The sequence below is a fragment of the Taudactylus pleione genome, unplaced genomic scaffold (assembly GCF_031769625.1).
Source record: "Taudactylus pleione unplaced genomic scaffold, aTauple2 ptg000824l, whole genome shotgun sequence".
Taxonomy (NCBI): Eukaryota; Metazoa; Chordata; class Amphibia; order Anura; family Myobatrachidae; genus Taudactylus; species Taudactylus pleione.
In genome coordinates this window covers 2,540,589-2,559,276 of record NW_028285226.1, presented here as the reverse complement: position 1 = coordinate 2,559,276, position 18,688 = coordinate 2,540,589, and the positions used below count along the sequence as shown (strand labels likewise).

General features: G+C 45.6%; 1 long non-coding RNA gene across 1 annotated transcript; it reads right to left on the bottom strand.

The window, feature by feature from the left end:
- Window positions 1-1,539: 1,539 nt before the first annotated feature.
- Window positions 1,540-9,615, bottom strand: LOC148474655 (uncharacterized). The gene is made up of 3 exons (XR_015872866.1): window positions 9,593-9,615; window positions 7,511-7,580; window positions 1,540-1,586 (listed from the first exon to the last, which is right to left on the bottom strand). It is a non-coding gene; the product is annotated as an uncharacterized LOC148474655 (long non-coding RNA).
- Window positions 9,616-18,688: the final 9,073 nt, after the last annotated feature.

Below are 18,688 nucleotides of genomic sequence, written 5' to 3'. Positions count from 1 at the left end.
CCAGCCAGTGATGTTTGGCAGCGTGTGAAATGACAGTTGGTGTGACTCCCCTATTTGAATTTTGAACTGCGCTGCAGCCCCGCCTCTTACCAGGGAAGTCCAGGACCAGAGCATCGTGTCCCTCCTGGAGAGGGTCATGTTGGGAGGTATGCCACTAGGGGTGTCAGGGGTACCGTCCGTTACTACAGAAGAATAAATCAGCTATATGTAAAAAGGTCCACTTGAAAGTATTTGTGGGGCAACACTGTCAGTTATTTTCTGGAATTAATTTAAATCTTTATCCATTTTTGCAAGTATGTTATAGTTAGACACTTTTACAATTGCACTGCGTGACCCCTTTATCTCTTTTTAATGTTGTTTATGGACTTATTTATACTGTTAATGTGAACCTAAAGTTTTACGCCACTGGCAATATACACCTTTTCTTTCTCTCTTTTTAGAGATGTGCAATCTGATATACTTCAGGGGCCATCTCACCATAAAGAGGACTGTACTTTATAATCTCAGTAATAATTGAGAACAATATCTACAGAATCTGTAATAACTTATCAGTAGGAATGTTAAACAGGTTACTAGCAACAACCATATATTACAACTAAGCAGAGACAAGCTTAGGCCGCATGTAAAGGCTCAGTAGACCCTAAGCAGCCATAGAGCTGACAGTTGCCCGTCACGTCCTTTATCCAGAGCACAATAAGTAACCACTGCTGGTTACTTATTTATATACACATTAGGAACCTCTGTATAGAGGATTTCCATGACCCTTTTCTTTATCAAATGCACACGGGAGAATACGAAGACCTGGGACCCCAATATCTGTAACATATCAATATTTTTCCCACTGTCGCTCCCGTTATCACTCATTATGGGAAAAGTGGGACTTTTAGGAGACATAAAACAGCAAAAGACTATACATGCATGTGCTCACCTCATCACATATGATCAATCCCACGCTACCCTTATGTAGAACCTCCATGTGAAGGCGGAACGTCTCATAGGAGATTATAAGGATCGGTGAGGAGACCCGTGTCCCGTGCTGGTTCATAAAGCCAGCTAAAAGGGAAAGGGAAAAACATTACTTACTATTATTACATGTAAAGTCTATTCAGGGAAATAAGGTTCTGCAGTCCGAGGAGGAAACCTAGCTTAGTGGCAGTAACAGCGATTGTGATGAGGTAATTCTTGGGGGTGGAGATTGTATATGAAGAGAGGGCACAACGCATATGGTGTTACAGACCGCTTAGCTTGGGTGGGCACATAGAGTAACTATTATGGGAAAGGCAGACTTCGCACATACCTAGTTTCTGGTCAATCTCATCCTTAGAACCCCCATCGATGGCCAAGGGCTGAATCCTCCCCTCCAGCCATTTGCCTACTTCATTATACCAGTTCTTGACCAGGCTGGAGGGACACACCACTACGACCTTGTCAATTTCAGGCTTGAAGTCTGGGCTCTGTCTGAGAAGGGTCCACATGAGAGTAATACCCTGCAGGGTCTTCCCCAATCCCATCTCATCTGCCATGATACAGCCGTGACTGCCGGCAATGCCTCTGCCAGTCACACACTCCCAAAGGAATTTCACGCCCTACAAGTTGGAGATCACATAGAAACTATATGCATCAGAGCATCTCTGCAAGTCATATAAAAGGTTGGTTAGTAAATTTACAAAACCGCAAGTAATATTTTTGCCACTCTGCCAGTTAAAATAGCAAAAGGATATCATACAGATACCAGTAATTTATAAATAATAGCTCATCACCCTCGAGCAAACCCTACCAGCAGGATAGGCATAGCCAAATTATTACTGTTAGTTTCCTTTCCTTATACTCCATGCATGAATGGGTTAATACCTTGGTCAGCTAAGTAAAAACAGGAAAAAGAAAATCCTGGAGGGCAACAGTGTGACTCCTCCCACACCCCCGGAAGGTGTATAGTGTGACTCCTCCCAAACCCCCAGAAAGTGTATAGTGTGACTCCTCTCACACCCCCACCCAAACCCCCAGAAAGTGTATAGTGTGACTCTTCCCACACCCCCGGAAGGTGTATAGTGCGACTCCTCCCACCCCCCCAGAAAGTGTATAGTGTGACTCCTCCCACACGCCCGGAAGGTGTATAGTGTTATTCCTCCTACACCCCCAGAAAGTGTATAGTGTGACTCCTCCCACACCCCTGAAAGGTGTATAAAGAGACTCCTTCTACACCCCCGGAAAGTGTATAGTGTTATTAATTCTACACTCCCAGAAGGTGTATAGTGTTATTCCTTCTACACCCCCGGAAGGTGTATAGTGCGACTGCTCCTACAACCCTGGAAGGTGTACAGTGAGACTCCTCCTACCCCCCCCCAGAGTATATATAGTGTGACTACTCCTACACCCCCGGAAGGTGTACGGTGCAACTCCTCCTACACCCCCAGAGTATATATAGTGTGACTCCTCCTACAACCCTGGATGGTATATAGTGTGACTCCTGCACTGATTGCATGTGGAAACGTCTTGCATAAATCATTTGATTGAACCACAATAGATCGAGAACTATTCTAAACCTCCCCGATGCTCTACCTACTGGGGAGATACTGGAAACATACTACAATCCATCTGTGAGGTCTGGAATTGGACATAGAACTGAACATTTAATACCCAGGAAGTGGTGAGCAACTTGACATCTTATGATCAGATTGTCATATTTTCATTTACCACCGGTATATACTGTAAAAGAGGTACATTTACCTGCTATGCATCTAATATGCAAATGAACACTGATAAGAGGAGCTCCTATGTGGTTGGAGAAAAGAGTATCATCTGTGCAATTACAGAGATTTGTATCACTTTTATTACAATGTTTTGTAGGGGATTTAGGTTTTATTAAGTAAAGCATCTTTTAAATGATATACAACGCTGGTATTATATACTGTTATTTTGTTTAATTAGTTCTGATTATTTATGTTAAGCGCCATAGCAAAATCCATTTTTCTCACGTATTTTCTGTAGGACTGCAATCCGTTGGCTTCTTAAAGTGATTTACCAGCCAATTGGTGCTCTTAGGAATCACTTATATTTTGGTGTAAATAGTCACTTTGTAGGATTTGGTCCTAGCAGGTCTTCCCTATTCCCGAATGACTGAAAAAGGCTGTTTGGATGTTGTCCCACCAATCGGCGAAAATGCCCAAGGACGATGAATTCTTGCGTCTCTGAAACATTGATGTGAAGATGATGAAGGAAAAATTGTATTTCTCAACTCTTGCAACAAATGATGGGATTCGCCTCTGGTAACGTGTAGAATGATTGTGAGGTTTCTCTACAAGCAAAAAGTCTTCAACAAATGGAAGCGCGATTATCCGATTCTTTCATTGTGGGTCAGTCGACAACGGTGGTAACCAGACTAGAAATTCTGTCCTGAGAAGCTTCACACAGAAAATAAATTCCTTTTTGCATCATCTCAATTTATTTATTACATTTTTTTTTCTCTTGCAGACCCTTATAAAGAGCTTGAAGTGCACTAGTTATTGGGAATCACAACCATACTGGGCTCAAGTACTGTCCGGAAGAAACAAAGGCCCTCATTCAGAGCCGTTCGCTATTTGCGGTCGTTCGTTTAAAAACAAGGGGTGGCTATTCAAATGATCCGTACGCACATTGTAGTCTGTTCACACCTCTAAGTCTGAACGAGCGAGCAAAACATACGCTCGTTTATTTGTTAAAAACGCCCCCTGGCCGCTCGCATCCTACGTCATGTCCGCTATTTATTAGATTAATCGAGTACATCGACCAGCGTATGAACTGCTCGCTATTCTTGTGGTTGGTGTTTGCTACCACAAATTTGCGAGCAGTTCTGGCTCTAAAATAACCCAGTGACGTGGTCAATGACGCTGCTGTTTTAAATATACACACCCATAAAACGCCCGTTTTGACCTTTAAGCACGCCTGCGTTCGGATCTCCACTCCCCATTTTCAAGCACCATCCCCTGTTACCACCCACATACGCCTCATTCTGTCACTCAAAATAGCAGGCACTCGCTATATAGCGTACAAACGATTTTCGGCCGCACTGACTGGTTCGCGCATGCGTACTAAAAACCGTACGCATGCGCAGATGTGCAAACATCGCTCGGAACGAGCGTACTGCCGCTAACGAGCGGCTCTGAATGAGGGCCAAAGTTTCTTAAAGCAGCGTTTCTTTTTTATTTTTTTTATTCTTTAGATCTCTATCTTCTAATGGAATAGTTATACTTGTAGACAGGCTGGCTACAGCTGCATTAATTATTGGCCCCGAGCACCACTTATAAGCTTCTTCACCCACAAATGGAAACATCCAGTTAATTCTCTCCTAGTTGTCTTCATTAAAGCGTGGACCAATCTGTGCTATATACAATCTGCATTTTCTCTACTGATCACTAAAGGTTGAACTTAGAAGCCAGGATTGGGGGTATCATGTATCCCAGTGGTTTTATTAATCTGTTTAGGAAATACATTTACGACTTCAGGATTAAATTTGTGTATTGATCTGGGTCTCTTCTGCCCTTGTATAGTATATAAATCTTCCTTAGTGACAAATGTATCCCACATTGATGTCACTACCTAGGAAATCATTTCATTTGTTCAGGAGGGTGGGTTGGAGTTTCTTTGGGCTGAGGGATACAATCACACATAATGACCCCCCATATACTGTAACCATCACATGCTGCACAAACCCGGCAATGAGTTTTCCTCCCTCCAACAGACTCTGCAAGAGTACAGGGAAGGAAAAGATTACTAACTAACCAACATCATTCTTAATGAAACAAACCTCAGAAGGGTCTCATCTAGGAATTCTACTCCAAGGGTGGGCTCAGGCTCCATGGTACAAGAATCCTTCTGTTGCGGTATTTCTAGGCAAGTTTACAAAGGGCAGACAAGCTTTCTTGAGGTGCAATGTCATACAGGTACCGCTAAACAGGAAGAAGAACAGCACCAATCCCCAGAGCCAAGTTTGCTACTTAAATATCAGGTAGCAGTAGGTAATCCCGACTGCCGGCTTCCCGGCTATCTAATCCCTGCAGGAGGATCACTTCGAATATCCGGAAATTTTTCCTACTAAGGATTTATGGTTATCCCTATGGCAATCCTGGAATATGGAAAATATGGGCTTTCCGGATTATACTAATTTCTATTTTATATGTGGTTCAGATGTAGGAGGATTTCTTTAAGATAGGATTTATCTGTTTATTGGTTATGTATGGGACTTTTTATGTATAAAGCTCCTTCAGGTTAGAAGGATTCATTGTATTTTGCACAGCTCTCTTTACTTATGAACACAGGGATCCAATGAATCACGTGACCTGTTCATCCAATCATGTGACAGATTGGTTTGGGCCTCTGTTACTTTATACTCATACACCTTGAAAAAGGAAGACTGTACCGAAACGCGTTGGTATGGAGAGGATTACTACCACCTCGGACCTGAGAGGGACAACTACTATCCGACAGCCAGAGGTGACCTACCCAGGTATAACAACTATTCCCTCAAAGCTGCTTATGATGCCCACCTCTTAGGCCCTTTCTGGTATGCGGACATTCCCTAAGGGGAATATACTTTTTATGTATTCTTGTCTATAGATTAGAGATCGTTTTGTAGAAATAAACCTTGTCAAACAGTTTTACACGATGAGAAGTTGTTCTGGTCTGTGATTGTTTGCCCGACACCTGGCTTACCGATCGAAGATAAGCCGGGCATGGACAGCCGCTGGGGGGGGGTTTAGGGTTAGGACCCCCCGGGAGGTTAGGGTTAGGCATCCCCCAAGGGGACTTAGGTTTAGGCACTTGGGGAGGGGATAGGTTAGGGTTAGGCAGCCCCGGGGGGAGGTTAGGATTAGAATAGGGTTAATAAATACTTACCTTTGGACGATCTGGATTTTCACCCCTGCCAGGCTGCCGCTGTCGGTATTTGAACCATGCGGCCGGCGGTAAATCATACTGGTTCAAAAGTATCAGCTACCACCCCAGGCTTGTACTGCCTGAGCTACCCCACCAAGACTCACTGAGAATAGGTTGTATTACACTTGCAGCACTACACTTAAGGTGCATCATTCATTGCATCATCCCATTTGCTGTGCATGCAGGGCAGATCCGAAGATCCAGACGCCGACATTCCTGTGGATGCTGCAGGGAGGGGGAGGGGGGGGAAATTATATATCGGGCGGTCGCACACCAGATCGTGCAGTGTGTACGGACCATCCGATGTATCGTGCTGTCGCATCTGCTGTTGATGGGTACACACATTGCCTAGGGTGTACCCAGCATTACACATGCCTTACTCAGCTAGAGAGGGGGATAAGGACAGTGGTGAAGGCGGAGGTGCTTTATCCTTTTTGTAATCAGCTGACCAAGGTGATCACACATTTGTGAATGGCTGCCATGGAGTTGAAAATGAAATATATGTTACCATGACTGGTTCTTAGGGAGCTTGAAGGAACCTCAGGAGGGCTCTTTTGGGACACAATATGATCACAGTTATAGTTTTCTAAATGCTTGACGTGCCATTAAAGCTTCAAATATTAATATATATATACAGTATATATATATATATTTTAATTATATCATTTGGTAAAATGTCACAGTATAGAGGCTGCACATCTACTATAGAGAACAATAATGGGAATTACATTTTAGGAATGTGGGGTAAGGGGTGGTGGACATGTGACACTGACTGTCGGGCTCAGTGGGTCCAGCAGCTGAATAGTGATGGCAGTATATTGGATGCTAGGAACAGCCTTGTATTTGGTGTGGAAAAAAGTGTGTTGTCAAGGTGTAAACAAAGGGGCCACAGAGCTCCGAAACGTTGGATTTTAATACATTTGTCGAATACCAGTCTCTGAGTGCCGCAGCTTTTTGTTTTTTATATATATGTATATATATATATATATTTATATATATATATACACACACACATATTATATTTATATATATATATATATATATATATGTGACAATTAGGTGTCTAGGGGATTTATCTACCTCTGCTATAGATTACTCTAAAAAAAATCTCCATTGCTACCTAATGTGAGTGCATATTATGCTTATATACAGTGTCGAATTACATTTCACTGATGATTAATATGATGCAATTGAATATATCTATCTCCAGTGAATAAGGATACTTTGCTTTTTGGGTGAACTCACTATCTTTAAAGAGTCCATACGCTCTACTATTTTAGATGAAACAGCAATAAAAAAGGAATGTTTTAATTTGTATAATATTTAAATTTTTTTGTCATTGAATACAATTTTGGTAAAAGAGTGCTCCCCAAAAATAATTTTGAATATATTATTTGGTGTTGGTAATGATGCAGAGACTGCTAAGTGTACTGTAATGTATCACACGGACCTCAGAACAGGAGCTAGTACTAGACAATTACCGTCTGTAAGCGCTCCGGAGCAGAGCAGGGACCTCTCTATCTTCTAATGTCTGCAGCCGGGTTTTCTGCCACCATACATACAAAATATGAGGATTCTTAGGAAGACTAGTGATTATTACCTCTCTCTGATGCGGTCGGAGAACCTTCCCCAAGATAGGATCCACCACAACATGGACTGGCAACTTCTCTCTACATAAAAACAGTTACCAGCAATATCAAAACACCGACACTGCATGACAAATACATATAGCAGCACTGGCATCCGGATGCCAACACCACAATGTTCTGCAGACGGGCAGAGGTAGAGAGACAAGACGTGTCTTAATCCTCAGCATAAAAGGGTTGTTTAATTTTACATAAGACTCACACTGGAAATGTCATCAAGGCAGGCTGATATTGAGCAGGGAGAGATTGATCTCTATGGCTGGAGACATATGGGCCAGTACAGACACTCATTGTTCCTGTGACTATAGTCACATATGGGCCAGTCCGGACACTCACTGTTCCTGTGACTATAGTCACATATGGGCGAATCCAGACACTCACTGTTCCTGTGACTTGTTGAATTTGTAAATAAACCTTTTAATACATTCCTTCCTATAAACCTCTAAGATTCACCTGCCTAGAACCTCTAAGACAAAACCCTGCCTAAAACCTCTAAACAGAACGCTAATTGCATACGCAGTTTAACCGCAAATAAAGACAGGAGTGGAATCTGTGTTTCCAACGCACAAGTATTATTCAGGTAAAAGTACAGTCAGTTACACGCAATCTATACATACACAAGTTAGGCGTAAAAGGAAATAATACAGACCCAAATACGGTTATACATACGCTGCGCCTCTGGACCCAGAGATAGACTTCTGACTAGATATCCTCAGTTCACCCAAAATTCAGCATGAACTGGCAAACCAGTGTTCGGACACATGTATTTATTCCCCCCCAGACTGAAACAGGACAAAGGGAGAACTTCCTGCTGATCTCATTGGTTCCCAGAGGAGAAGTATATGTAACGACATATTTAACAGGTTGTTTCAAATAGACTTTCCCTGCCTCTAACAGCCGGAGTCTTTCTGGTAAGGCCTCCTTTAGCATCCTAACAGTTGAATCTAAAATATAAATTTTGGTTGCTTGTAGGTTCTGCGGTCCGTAACTCGAGAATGCATAATGCGATCTCCTCACCGATAGCACCGGGAAACTGTGGAAAGAGTATGCATCAGAACAACTCCAAGAATTACATGTTTATCTTGTATAATTCCTTAGTTAACAAATATCTTTATTTCTTAGCATTTAAACTAACTGAACCTTCTTGAATCATAGATTTTGATGCTTATGGAACCTTATGTGCGAATATGTAGTGTGTGGGTATTCGGGGTTTGGTATAAGGACGCTAGTTATTAATGGGTGAGATTTAAGTGCATAATCTCTCATACATGAAGTGAACATCCAGCAGTGTGGATGGCTGAGGGTTGTAGTTCTACATGCCCTCTGTCAGCAGGCCCCCACCTGTTGTGTGTTCAAAGGAAAACAAAACCTCTTATGTTCTCACAGACTCTTGTGTGAAATGCAAATGTATTATCACCTCAAACTGTGGGATTTGGGGCCATCCTGTCTAGGATTCAGGCAAATCCAATTGTGTAGATATTATATTACAATTGCCACAACTATACTTTATCTGCATCCAGGGATTCCCAATTTGTATGTAAAAATACCCATTGTCTCTTCTTATTTACTTTTACTCAGAAAGCTGGTTTTTCCCGTTGCCCTTGGTAGGTTAACAAAAACATTGCCATCTGTTCTTAGCTCCTGAGTTATAACTTGAATTGATGCTGACCACAAAAATGGTGTCTTGCGATCTCATTTCCAAAATGGAGTCTTGCGGCCATTCGCAAGATGGCGTCGCTGCGATTAAATTTTAAACTGAACTTGTCTCACTCAATTATTCAGCTTCGACAGACTATAGTCACATATGGGCGAATCCAGACACTCACTGTTCCTTTGACTATAGTCACATATAGGCCAGTCCAGACACTCACTGTTCCTGTGAATATAGTCACATGACAGGCTGACAACTGCGGGATAATTAAAATACTGAAGATAATGACTGTGGTCACCATGGTTTTTTATGGGCAACAAACCCGGTTATGTCAGGTATAGTTTTGTAGCGTGTGGTTGACATAGAACACAACACAGGACCTTACTTGTCTAGTTTGAGTTGGTCATGTGCACTCAGAAATGGGGGCTCATAGAGTACAAGTGCGCCATCCTCATAGGGATCATGGAGTGCTCTGCGTATCCCAGCTTCCGCAGGCCCATTCCTCCTGAAACAGAAACACAAGAGAATCCAACTCTCTGTAAGAACAAATTATTACATGTACCACAAAATCCTGCAGCGGGAAAACAGAACACAGGGCCTGATTCAGCAGTGCATGCTAGTCCACTGCTGAGCGTGGATTCTCGTTGTTTGGGAATCTGCGCAGGCATCAGACACGTTCTGCGCATGTGCAGAACGGGTCTGCGAGTCCGCTTGCAAACTGGCAGCAGACTGTCAGTGATTGACAGTCCGCTGCCATTTGGGGGGCGGGGAGGGGGCCGCAACAGCCTCAGTTACCCGAAACGGAGGCGTGAAATTTTCTGGCCTCTTCCAGTAAACTGCGGCGGCCGGCTGCGGAACCCTATGGGTTACCGCAGCTGGCCGATTGTACACAGATTACCCGATGCGGCTGAACGCAGCTCGGTTTAGTAATGCACAGGGGGCATGATGCCTCCTGTGCAGTACCATATCTGCAAAGGATCACTATTGCAAAGCTGCCTGAGCGCATACATCATATCTATAGCCTGAGCGCAGCTTTGCAATTACGATCCTTACAGAATCAGGCCCACAGTACGAAAATCACAAAGATTCAATACCACAAATACAGAACATTCAAGGAGCGTCAATCCATTAAAAATTAATAAGGCAAAGTGCAGGAATGAAAGAGACCTAAAGCAAGGATACACAGTGCGATAGCGTTCTCCCTAGGCTGTTTTAGCGGGCCGCCTTGCCCCCGCTTGGCGGTGCCCTGCTAAAACAGCCTGCGGGTGCCGTTCCCACCCACGGGCTGCAGTGTTCCGCGGGTGGGGAAAATTGCGGTATAGCGATTACCGCTGGTGAATGGATGCTAGGCCTATGCTCCCGGCATCTATTCACAGAGACATGAGCGCTTGAAGGCAGCCCGGTAGGGATGGCCATCGACCATTGATGATTTATAATCATCGCTGGTTTACGGCCAATGTTGAATACTTTAGCCATCGATGGGGAGAACCAGATCGCTTACCTCCATTGATGTCTACGCATAACCAAATGTTTTTTTTTTTAACAAGGTGCCGAGATTGAGTAAAGCTCCGTCCCTGACATCCATGAAGCCCCGCCTCCAGACTCTGATTGGCCCACGGGCCAATCAGTCACAAAACGGGGATGACCATAAGTTAGTGAAACCATTGATGGCTACAAACTATTCAATGGGTGACCATCGATGGCTACTTGCTATTTTCCCGTCGATGGTAACACCACCGATGGCTATCCCTACAGCCAGGCATGTCCATAAGTGCCGGGCACATCCCCAAAAAGTGCTGAACAGGGGGCGCGTCTTAAAGACACGCCCCCATTTTTCATGTCCATGCCCCTTTTTGGGTGCGTCAGAGTGCCCATCCTCTAGGTCAGGCGCCGGACCTAGAGTGAACACTATCTAGACCTGGTGTCAAGGGCAAACAGACAGGAGATGAGAGGTCCCCGCTCCTGAAAGTGCATCAAACTCATAGAAAATCTAGGATGTAGCGCTAAATGTTGATCCTCACATAGGCCATGCACATGGAGTTGAAAGGGTTCTCAAATACAGAAAGTCTTTACTAGAAGGAGTTAAGTCGACCTGTGCCAATGAGTACGTTAAGTCTTACCTGCTGCCCGGTAAGCAAAATCACGCACGTAGTTGCCATTACACTCCCTCGAGTCTGCAATGGTCGCCTTCCACATACTTTTGGCATATTAGCCTATTGCCTGATTTCCAAGTTTTCCCCCTGCTCTAAACTCCTCAAATAATCAGTATAGAGAAGTGGAAGGAAACGCAATAATACGCCGACATCTACGCCGCTGCCCGTCTCAGCTAAAAACAACATGTAGGATCAATACAAGAACTGTACATTTGCCTCAACTCACCTTTGTAGTTAGGAATTGGCACCTTGAACGGCCTTGATAATATACTACATATAAACGCCTCCTAAACAAAAGACAGTCAAGAAATGTAGCAACATAAGAGAATTTATGTAGTAAATCTATAGCATAAGTTGTAATGAAACAGTCACTTGGGAATGGGCCGATAGGAGGACTTTACTTCTCTAACCTGATTATAAAACAATAACATAAGTGTGACTACATCCCACTGGGACACAGCATCGCAGTACTGAGTATTACACTCCACATCTGTAATAAAACCTAGCACTTGATGACCACACAAACATACATGTTGTCTGCTGTCGAGGCACACCGGTCTGTTCATCAGCTCAACCAGAGGCTTCCGAAATGGTGAGATCCAGCTGTCCCGACCCTCCTTATCAATGCTGCATCGCTTTCTTTTCCGATTCTATAAGAGATTTCAAATGGTTACCAGCACGTAGATTATTTGTATTGCTTCAATATATATTGATTCATTTGTATGACCACCAGTGAAGAACCAGGAAGTGTAATACAATCTCCATTACACCAACATACAAAGTAGCCAATTACTCACAGTATCTTCATGCCAGTCTTCATCTTCAGACGAGCTGCCCGGTTTCCTCTTCGCAGCTGACTGGGAGCCAAACTCCTCCTCTGTAAAGAGAGAATGGCTATTGGAAGTGCTTGAACAGCGTCTGACTGCAGTATGGAGAACTATGTACTAATGAGTTCTCCATGATGCGGTGGTAACACTTGTCATAGAGCGTGTGTATAGGTCCATTCATTACCAGTATTAGCTTTTGAAAAGTGTGTTAAATATTCAACGCCTGTGTGTATGAAAGCTTAGGTTTAACGTAAACTCGGATTACCCCATTTTAACACATAACAAAAACCTACACAGGTGATAACAATAACAGTAAAATGCAGTGCTCCTGCTTTATAACACTCCATTTATAATGCCAAGTATTAACTTGTTGGAGGGGGGAATGGGGGGCACAAAAAGGTATTGAAGTGCATTAACCCCATTATACAACACCCTCTTTATATCACCAATAACTTATTTAAAGCTGATAATATAAAGAAGGAACAATGTAAGAAGAAGGTACATTTCTATTTAAAAAGGTGTATTTTCAGTTTAAACATGAAATAAAATATACGGGAACAAGTTATTTAACATCAAACGTCATACTGTATATATTTAGATACAATAAGCAAATATGTCATTAAAGGGGTTCTCCAACCCATGTAACAACATCTTGTGTGCATACAGTGCAACTCAATATATGAAAACACAGAAGATATATATTTAGTTTCATGCATCTGCCCCTTGCAGCACCCGACTGTCACATTGTGTTACCCCATATGCAGTTTGTGCACACCAGTGGGTATCTGCAATTAGAATTTGGTTTTTGTGGGGCTCCTCACAGTAACTAGTCTGTCAGCCATGGCCAGCTCATTGCAGTGAGAAGGAGCCAGGATGCAGAATGGGAATTTAAAATAGCTGCACACGTTCTGATTAGTAATAATACATCCGGGGCGGAGATAACGCTTTAATCTTTATTACATATTAACAATCCATAAAGAGAGAACAGCTGGTGTTCTAGCAGTGTAAATATAAATGTCCCCTCCTCAAATAACTCTCAAGCACACATCCCGCCTTACTGGTAATTCTCAAGCATGAGTCCCCTCTTCCCCAACTGGCCACTCTCACGCTCACATCCCCCTTCCCAACTGGCATGCACATGTCCCCCCTCCCAACTGGCAACTGGCATGCACATGTCACCCCTCCCAACTGGCAACTGGCATGCACATGTCCCCCCTCCCAACTGGCAACTGGCATGCACATGTCCCCCCTCCCAACTGGCAACTCTCACGCACACATCCCCCCTCCCAACTGGCAACTCTCACGCATACATCCCCCTCCCAACTGGCAACTCTCACGCATACATCCCCCCTCCCAACTGGCAACTCTCACGCACACATCCCCCCTCCCAACTGGCAATTCTTATGCACACATCCCCCCTCCCAACTGGCAACTCTCACGCATACATCCCCCTCCCAACTGGCAACTCTCACGCATACATCCCCCCTCCCAACTGGCAACTCTTGCGCACACATCCCCCCCTCCCAACTGGCAACTCTCACGTACACATCCCCCCTCCCAACTGGCAACTCTTGCGCACACATCCCCCCTCCCAACTGGCAACTCTCATGCACACATCCCCCCTCCCAACTGGCAATTCTCATGCACACATCCCCCCTCCCAACTGGCAACTCTCACGCACACATCCCCCCTCCCAACTGGCAACTCTCGCGCACACATCCCCCCTCCCAACTGGCAACTCTCGCGCACACATCCACCCTCCCAACTGGCAATTCTCACACACACATCCCCCCTCCCAACTGGCAACTCTCACGCACACATCCCCCCTCCCAACTGGCCATTCTCGCGCACACATCCACCCCTCCCAACTGGCCACTCTCGCACACACATTCCCCACCTCCCAACTGGCCACTCTCGTGCACACATCCCCCCTCCCAACTGGCCATTCTCACGCAGACATCCCAATCCCAACTGGCCACTCTCGTGCACACATCCACCCTCCCAACTGGCCACTCTCACGCACACATCCCCCCTCCCAATCCCAACTGGCCAGTCTTGTACACACATCCCCCCTTCCAACTGGCCAGTCTCATGCACACCTCCCCCCTCCCAACTGGCAGCTCTCACGCAAACATCCCCCCTCCCAACTGGCAACTCACGCACAAGTGTCGGTGTCCCCAACTGGCAATTCTCATGCACACGTTTTGTCACACATGGTGGCTTAACACCATCAATGTTCTTCTTTTGATGGTAGTGTTTTTGTAGGCACCATCAAAATGGTGTGGAAGCGATGGCCATCTGATGTTAAAATACATCTGAATTCAGCTGTTTAACATTGAGAATGGCCATGGGGTGCTATTGTGTATGCGCAAACATAGTTCTCATGAATCAAAATAGATTTTTTTTTAATTACTTTTTTTTATGCAATTGTTCGTTTTCATTGCATTGAAAGTTTTCATGACGGAAGCACAGCCATAATTTGATGGTGGGTTTTTGCCAACTGGCAACTTTCATGCACACATGCCCCCCTCCCCAACTGGCTACTCTCACGCACACGTGTCCCCCCAACTTGCAACTCTCACGCACATATCCACTCCCCATTTGACAACTCTCACCCACCTGACCCCCCCACTCCACAGACAACTCTCACCCACCTGACCCCCCCTCCACTGACAACTCTCACCCACCTGACCCCCCGCTCCACTAACAACTCTCACCCACCTGACACCCCCTCCACTGACAACTCTCACCCACATGATGCCCCTTCCTCCACTGACAACTCTCACCCACCTGACCCCCCCCTCCACTGACAACTCTCACCCACCTGACGCCCTTTCCTCCACTGACAACTCTCACCCACCTGATGCCCTTTCCTCCACTGACATCTCTCACCCACCTGACCCCCCCTCCACTAACAACTCTCACCCACCTGATGGCCCCGCTCCACTGACAACTCTCACCCACACGCCCCCCCTCCACTGACAACTCTCACCCACACGGCCCCCCTCCACTGACAACTCTCACTCACACGCCCCCTCTCCACTGACAACTCTCACCCACACGTCCCACTCCACTGACAACTCTCACCCATGCGACCCCCCCTCCACTGACAACTCTGGTTGATGCCTAACCGACAACTCTTACGCACGTCCCTCTCTTCCATCACCCGGAGCTGACACCCGCCATGTGCTCATCATGGTGTCTCAGCAGGTGACGAGCTCCATATCCAGCTCGCCTCTCAACATCGAAATTCAACTCTCCCGGAGGGAGATTTATCAAATCTTGGAGGGAGATAAAGTAGAGGAGTTGTTCATAAATACCAAATTCAGCTTCTTTTAACTGTCACTTATCCAGCACAGCCTGTAAAATGACATAAGCTGATTGCAGTGGGGTATCTATATTGCGTGCAGGATGTGCAGTGCCCCCTTACTTCTCCTCAGTCACACGGTGGCAATGCTGCACAAATCAACAAGAAAATGTTGTGGTGGCCATTTTCCCAGAGGTTTGCATATGTGCAGTGGAAAAAAAATGACAAGAAAAATGTCCACTGCGCCATTTTCCCGGAGACCTGCATTTGTGCCGCCAGCTAGAAGAGGTTGGCCCGGAGGGAGACTGCACACGGGCCCCCTCATTACTTAATAGGCCCCTGAGTGATCGGTTGGTACTTTATCTCTCTCCACTTTTTCGCTCTACAAGATTTGATAAATCTCCCTCCCGTGCTCGACCGGATTAAACATATGGCAGTCAACCACTAGCCGCGGTGGTCGCTGGGAATTGTTGTGCGGTCTTCCGGACGCTGCTAGATTACTTAGCGGAGTCTGGACTACAGCTTCCAGAGACGCTGTGCAGCGGCCGCATCTAATGACGCCACGTTCACCGCGCTCCCGTTACCTTGGAGATCTTCCCGCCGCCGGTGCCAGGATGGTAAAAAAGATGTTCCGTTAACCCCCGAGCCCCCCCTACACCATACTTGTCGACAAACTGGCTGCCTCTTCCGGGAGAAGGCAGCCAGCTCGGCACTGCAGTGGGGGGGAGGGGGCGTGACCCATTTTGGGGGTGGAACAGGGGGCGTGACCGTGTCATCGTGGCCACGCCCCCACTTCACATCGCATATATTATCGGCATTGTGTAGCCGGGGGCGGGGCCACGGTGACGCAATTCAGCGCGAATCACGTCATCTGCCTCCCCGATCCAGCCACTTTGACCAGGTAAGTGGTGACGCTGGTGGTGGGGGGGAGCGGTTGCAAGCGGGGGTGCAGGCAGGGCTGCGCCAGCCGGGAGATTGCCCCCTCTTCTGGGACCATTTCGGGAGGGTAGGCAAGTGTCACCTGTGTTGAAACACCTTTCTCATCAATTACCTAGTTCAGTACAGGTGGCTGCAATCATACATTAGGTGGGAAGTCCAGGAGCACAGCATTTTGTACCTGATAGAAGGGGTCATGTTGGAGGGTAGGCAATAGCGATAACACACACAGTCTCACTGCAATAGTATGCTAATCCATTGCGATCACTGCCGTCACAGCACAACATAAGGACGCCCACATTACCTTAAACACATCCGTAATGTTTAGCAAGACTGCAAAACCACCGAGTACCATCGCAGCCTCACGCACACTTCCACAAGGTCTAACCTTACTCAGAAATTGCTAACCTTGTCGCACGCAGTGAGTACACAAGCCGCGTACGGCTTCGCAATGGAAAATTTATGCGCGCCCATGCAACGGCCTTTAAGCGCACTGGCACGTCTGCATTTCGCCAATCACCGCCCCGTCACCTGCCCCAAACGGTACTTCTTGTCAATCACTCTGCAATCGCAGTGGCTGGTTCGCGCGCTGCGATGTGCGAACCAGCCACTGCGATTGCGTGCGTAATCGCAGTTGCAATCAGTAATGAATCAGGCCCAAATTCCGGTCCCAGCTCTGTGCCCATCATGACCCCTCCCCATTACCTGATGCCATCTTCTTGCATATTTAATAAATTATCATATTTAAAAATTTGTTTGCTGTATTACTTTCAAAAACATATGGCTTATAAACACTTATCACCCTTATATGTCAACTATGCATTCAGACAATTGGGGTGATTCTGAGTTGCATGTATGTAAAAAACGGATCTCTTGGAATTCAGTTTAATGCACAAAGGAAATTGGCGACTGCACCTGCGCCGGATCAGACTTACACAAACTGACGGAGATCGCTACTGCAAATGGATTGATCTGTCGGTTGGCGAACCCCAGTTTCCATGTGTGGTAGTGGCAAGGGCGGCTGAATTCATTGTCTAGCATGGGACTGGTGGAAGTACAGTTACTAATGACAGTGGCTGCGTGTATGCACAACCTGAAGTGTATGCAGAGATTCCTGCACTGGCGTGCTCACGATACAGGGTAGAGGCTGGAGGGCAGATGAAATGATGTTGGTCCGGAAATGAGTCCACAAAGGTTCCAAGTGCTGTATACGGTGTAGTAGGGGAGCTAAACTCATTTCGCTATGGCAGGACCCACAGCTTCCTCAGTAGCATATACCCCCAGATCCAGTAAAGTGCTTTTTATACCCTTGTATAAATGAAGATCATGAACAGCTGTTGTTCATTTAGAAAAAAACAATCAAGCCATATAGAGAACCGCAATACATTATACATACAATGAATCACATCAATAAATACACCTTGTTATAGTTAAAATGTCATAAGTATGCATAAATCCCTATAAATTACCTGAATCTATTATGCACAGTGCATGATGTCAAATCATGTGCTTTCAGTATAAATCACGTGACCCAATATGGCCTATAAGGGCTCTATGATGGGTCACATGTAGTAAACAGAAGCAGCATGATTCAATGGGACTAAACTCTTTACATCCAGAAGGCCTCAATGAGTCCATCGAATTGAACACGATTATGTAACCTTGGTGGGTAGGATGTTAGGTAGATAGGGTCCCCATCACCCACTTTCTGGCACCAGGATTATATATAGTGAACATAGGCCCTCATTCAGAGCCGCTCGCTATTTGCGGTCGTTCGTTTTATAAAAAGGGGTGGCTATTCAAATGAACCGTTCGCACTTTGCGGTCTGTTCACGCCTCTAAGTCTGAACGAGCGAGCAAAACATGCGAACGTAAATTTGAAAAATACGCCCCCTAGCCGCTCGCACCATACGTCATGTCCGCTATTTATTTGATTAATCGAGTACATCGAACAGCGTCTGAACTGCTCGCGATTCTTGTGGTTGGTTTTTTCAACCACTATTTTGCGAGCAGTTCTGAGTTAAAAAAAACCATGTGACGTGGTCAATGACGCTGCTGGATTAATTATGCACTCCCTTAAAACGCCCGTTTTGACCTTTAAGCACGCCTGCGAACGGATTTCCACTCCCCGTTTTCAAGCACCTTCCCCTGTTACCACCCACATACGCCTCATTCTGTCACTCAAAATAGCAGGCATTCGCTATTTTGCGAACACATGAATTTCAACCGCACTGACTGGTTCGCGCATGCGTATAACG